Source organism: Spermophilus citellus (assembly GCF_964194105.1).
Source record: "Spermophilus citellus genome assembly, chromosome: 1".
NCBI lineage: Eukaryota > Metazoa > Chordata > Mammalia > Rodentia > Sciuridae > Spermophilus > Spermophilus citellus.
In genome coordinates, this window is record NC_138182.1 from 45,179,119 (window position 1) to 45,185,118 (window position 6,000).

A 6,000-nucleotide genomic window follows, 5' to 3' on the forward strand; every position below is an offset into this window, starting at 1 on the left:
GTGTTTGACCAAACAACTGGGCACTAAAGGCTAGCAAAGTTGACACATAAAATTACTCATCACCCCAAGGAACAAGAATAGGTGGAAATATTACTCAAAGGGAAGATCACCCTTTCAGTCCCAATGAGAAAGAGGTGCTCTGCTCAAGGTATCAAATACAAGAACAAAGCAATGGAAAAGCCACATAGAGGAGGAAGAGTACAGAGACTAGAGAGAATATTCCAAGTTGAGCACTTTCCTGGAAGAAGATGGAGAGGTGCTGTACAGATGGTGATGATCCAGGATGCTCCAGGAATGGACACAACAGGGCGGCGTTCTCCTTGATACCCACACTTGCAGACTGGAGCTGACTCATCTTAGGAAGTTTCCATGTTAACAGACAAGACAGGCTACAATCATGGTCACTATGGAATTTTGAAGGGCTCTGAAAACTGCTTTCCACTTTGACCCTTCTTCTGTCATCCAACATGGCTATCAAGATCTCCAAAGGTACAGGAAAACACACTCCAAGCTCTTGCCAATGGTTCTATCCAGCCCCTAAGCATGCAGGGACTGAGCAGAATGTCACTGACTCCTTCACAAGGGAGTATTTCCACCGCCTACCATCTCTCCCCTGCTGTCTGCATCCTCGGCTTGCTTTCAGAGGATTTTATGTTGTTGAGGTTTTGTTGGTTTTGTTTAATATGTTTTCCTCCTAATAAAAACGCCTAGTGGAGAGAAGTGCCGCACACCACAAGGAGATCATAGGATGTTACATATTAAAAACTGACTCCGGGTTCAGGCGCCAGCTTCTCTTCACAACTCAGCCTAGAGCTGGTTCCAATTCCTTTTGTATGTTCAGACTGGCCCCTGGGAGCAAAATGCCTATGTTTAGAGATTCTGTGAAATGCTTATGTAGTTTAAAAGAGAGAGAGAGAGAGAGAGAGAGAGAGAGAGAGAGAGAGAAAGGGAGAGATAAAGGGAGATAACACAGTTGTTCAGGAGAGAGACCAGAGCCCCAAGACCCATTTCCAGTTCTCCTCCTCACTAGCTGTCCTTGAACATTACTGACTCTGCCTCAGTTTATCCAACCAGGAATACTTAAGTGGTAATAACACTTCTCTGCCCTCTTTATACCCAATAAGTAATAAATCAGGACATTGGAACACTCTGTAATCTCAAAGTATATAAATCAAGCACAGCAAAATATAGAAACCATCAATATCATCACCTTGGGTCAAAAACAAGATTTAAATTCCAGGCTCCAGTGATGAAAGGCTAGTGGGTGGAAATGCTGTCAGCTGGCCCGTAGCTCTTGTCTCCATGTTGGACACGTTCGCCTTCAGATCAAGGAGTCTTTTCGTGAAAGACAACCTCTCAGTACAGCAGCAGTGTTAAAACAGCAGATTGACAAAAATGGAGACAGATGGCCGCTCAGCAGCAGGTTCTTAAAATGAATTTACTGTTTATGTAACACGTTAGATTGATGGCACCAGTGACTGAGTCTGCCGATTAAAGGGAAGGATCAAGGGGGACGAGGACAATGACCTGGGCAGCCTCCCCAAGCTTCCCCGCTCCTGTCAATCCCAGGCAGGAGGCTCTGGCTAGCTGCCAAATCCCCAAAAGGGAAACGGTATTTGAACTCATGGCGACACTCACTGTGGAACCAGAGAACAGATTCGGCCCCATTTATTCCTCACGTTGGCAGAGAAAATGTCAGCGAGTGCCAGCTGTGTGAGGACAGAGGCAAGAGCAGGGCTTTCCTTCTGGTGATGGCCTTGTGAAATAGCCTGGGGGGGGGGGGGGAATGCATTCTGCAAAATGAGAGCCCCGGAGAAAGGGTGATGTGCCCTTTCATTACTGCATGATCCTTAAAGAGATGACGACTCTCCTCATCAAATCCCCGAAGTCTGACAAGCTCCAGTCATTATTTCTTCTCATTTTGCAAAATTATTGGTCTGTCCTCCCAGGCTGTGACGAGCTTTACACTATCCTTCTTTCATTCTGTCAAAGGATTCCACCAATTCCTAACAGCTTGGCTCTGTGTTGTCAACCATTTCCTTGAAGGCAACTGGCTTTGATAAAAACCCTCCAGTGTGATACTTTCCTTGGCACTTTGGAGGCACCTCTAGTACCTTTTTTCAGCTACTGTGAGTCAATCACAAAAAGAGATCACAGCTGAGTAAATGTGACCAACAGCCAAAGAAAACTAGATCTGACCTGCAAGTGCCATTGTCTGAGCGCTTCCGTGGTGCGCCCTCTACTGGTCTGCCTGTTCCATTGTCCTTTTACTGACAACCTATGAAAAAAGGTCTAGCACTGGAATGAAGGGTGTGTGTGTGTGTGTGTGTGAGTGTGTGTGTGTATAATAAAAGTATCTCTTCCCAATACAGACAGCATTGAGTCATTACTTAATGAGACATGATTGTACCTTAGTCACCTGGCTTGACACTCAGAGACAGCAGCAGTCCTCATGGGGCATGCAGACAATGCTCTGACCACCTCCCAGGAAGACTCAAATGCCTGTCCCCCACAGTCCCTGTCTGGGGGGCTCCTCATATCTAGGACACTGTTGCTGAAGCAGCTGGTACTAGAGCTCTGCCTTTTGCAATAGGACTGTGCTGGATATGGCCAACCCCTCTTGAAAGTCACCAGAAAGGAGAATTTCCTAGAAGCTGAGAGATACTCCAAGACTACACACCACTCAGAGGCGTGAGGTTGGGGGAGAGTAAGAAGTCAGTCAATGGGAACAGCAGGGGAAGACTGAAGCGGTTGCCACCACAATGAAGGCACAATGGTCAGGAAACAATACCTCCTGCTCTCGTGATCCTGATCCATATGGGCTTGCATGAGGGTTGCTGTGTGGCTGTTGAGCTGGTTTCCAGTCTCCCTGGCTTCCACCTTTTACTTTGTCTTTTATCTGGGTTAACTTTAGCATGCTGTTTCTCACTCTCCCAAGAACCTAATACAACAGGTATCATCTCCCTGTAACCTGGCCAGCTGAATGTAAGGGCCAGCACCTTCCTTGAAGTGGATTTCCAATAGCTACTTTTAGCCCTAAGGTGAGTCTTCATGCAACCTGTCCTTAGAGGAAAATGTATTCACTCACTTCTTCATTCGGGCACTCAGTGGTCTTTTTGAATTCCCATTATGTGCCAAACTGTATATCAGGAACTGATAACAAACGAAAATTAGAAATGGACTCTAATCTCAAGAGCATTCCCAGAACTTGAATTTCCCAGTCCACAGTTCTCCGATTGTCAGGCAGCTTGCAGATGCCAAGATATCCCATCCTCAGTATTTTCCATCAGAGATTATGGAACAAACACCATTGTTAAATAAATACCACCTTCATTGCCAGTGGATCAACAGCAGCTTAGGAGGGTTTAGTTATATAGACAACTGAGAAGAGAACATAAGAGTTCAACATCTAAGAGAAATAACTGAAAGGTTAGCTCTTCTACTCAAAAGAGCCCCAACAAAAAATAAATGATCGGCAGAAAAGAGATGAAAGCCCCAGAATATTGCAACAGCAATCCTTTTTTTTTTTTTTTTTTAATGGTATATTTCTATTACAAATGCAATTCCAACCTGCATAGGCTTGGTCAGCAGGTGGGAGGAGGAGGGCAATGGTGGAGATTCAGAGGAAACATGGGTCGAGAGAAAAATAGAAAATGACTGCTTCCCCTGGGAACCTTCTAAGGAACAAAAGTGCCACTGTCAGGTCCCCAAAATGTTTTTGTGTAAATTAGAAAAAGATACCTCTTCTGGGCAGATGAAACCCTACACCAGCACTCCCGTCTCAGTGAACAGAGTGCAGCCTGGATTTCTGCCACGGAGTCTCCTTTTGGCAAAGTGTCCTTGTGCTGTCAATGACCTACAAACACGTAGGTGGCGCAAAAAAAGGGAGGAAGAGGGAAACAGAAAAGAGGGATCAAAAGAGTCCTCAGAGGGAAACAGAAACAGAGACAGACTGAGCAAGGAGGAATAAGTAGAGAAAGAAAGGCAGGAGGGAGGAAGGGAAAACTAGCCTTTAAAAATAAAAAATTCTCGGGGCTGGGATGTGGCTCAAGCGGTAGCGCGCTCGCCTGGCATGCGTGCGGCCCGGGTTCGATCCTCAGCACCACATACCAACAAAGATGTTGTGTCCGCCGAAAACTAAACAATAAATATTAAAAATTCTCTCTCTCTCTCTCAATGGGTTACAGAAGACATAAAGGAGGAAATCAAAAAATTCTTAGAGATAAATGAAAATACAGACACAACATATCGGAATCTATGGGACACAATGAAAGCAGTTTTAAGAGGAAAGTTCATCGCCTGGAGGTCATTCCTCAAAAAAAGGAAAAACCAACAAATAAATGAGCTCACACTTCATCTCAAAGCCCTAGAAAAGGAAGAACAAAACAACAGCAAATGTAGCAGAAGGCAAGAAATAATTAAAATCAGAGCGGAAATCAATGAAATGGAAACAAAAGAAACTATTGAAAAAATTAACAAAACTAAAAGTTGGTTCTTCGAAAAAATAAATAAGATTGACAGACCTTTAGCCATGCTAACGAAGAGAAGAAGAGAGAGAACTCAAATTACTAACATACGGGATGAAAAAGGCAATATCACAACAGATGCTACAGAAATACAGAAGACAATTAGAAATTATTTTGAAAACCTATATTCCAATAAAATAGAAGATAGTGAAGACATCGATAAATTTCTTAAGTCATATGATTTTCCTAAACTGAGTCAGGAGGATACACACAATCTGAACAGACCAATATCAATGGATGAAATTGAAGAAGCCATCAAAAGACTACCAACCAAGAAAAGCCCAGGACCGGATGGGTATACAGCGGAGTTTTACAAAACCTTTAAAGAAGAATTAATACCAATACTTTTCAAGTTATTTCAGGAAATAGAAAAAGAGGGAGCTCTTCCAAATTCATTCAATGAGGCCAACATAACCCTGATCCCGAAACCAGACAAAGACACCTCAAAGAAAGAAAACTACAGACCAATAGCTCTAATGAACCTAGATGCAAAAATCCTCAATAAAATTCTGGCGAAACGAATACAAAAACACATCAAAAAAATAGTGCACCATGATCAAGTAGGATTCATCCCTGGGATGCCAGGCTGGTTCAATATACGGAAATCAATAAATGTTATTCACCACATCAATAGACTTAAAAATAAGAACCATATGATCATCTCGATAGATGCAGAGAAAGCATTCGATAAAGTACAGCATGCCTTTATGTTCAAAACATTAGAAAAACTGGGGATAACAGGATCTTACCTTGACATTGTAAAAGCTATCTATGCCAAGCCTCAGGCTAGCATCATTCTGAATGGACAAAAGTTGAAGGCATTCCCTCTAAAATCCGGAACAAGACAGGGATGCCCTCTATCTCCACTTCTATTCAATATAGTTCTCGAAACACTGGCCAGAGCAATTAGACAGACGAAAGAAATTAAAGGCATAAAAATAGGAAAAGAAGAACTTAAATTATCACTATTTGCAGATGACATGATTCTATACCTAGAAGACCCAAAAGGGTCTACAAAGAAACTACTAGAACTAATAAATGAATTCAGCAAAGTGGCAGGATATAAAATCAACACGCATAAATCAAAGGCATTTATGTATATCAGCGACAAAACTTCTGAAATGGAAATGAGGAAAAACACTCCATTCACAATATCCTCAAAAAAAATAAAATACTTGGGAATCAACCTAACAAAAGAGGTGAAAGATCTATACAATGAAAACTACAGAACCCTAAAGAGAGAAGTAGAAGAAGATCTTAGAAGATGGAAAAATATACCCTGTTCATGGATAGGCAGAACTAACATCATCAAAATGGCGATATTACCAAAAGTTCTCTATAGATTTAATGCAATGCCAATCAAAATCCCATCGGCATTTCTTGTAGAAATAGATAAAGCAATCATGAAATTCATATGGAAAAATAAAAGACCCAGAATAGCAAAAGCAATTCTAAACAGGAAGTGTGAATCAGG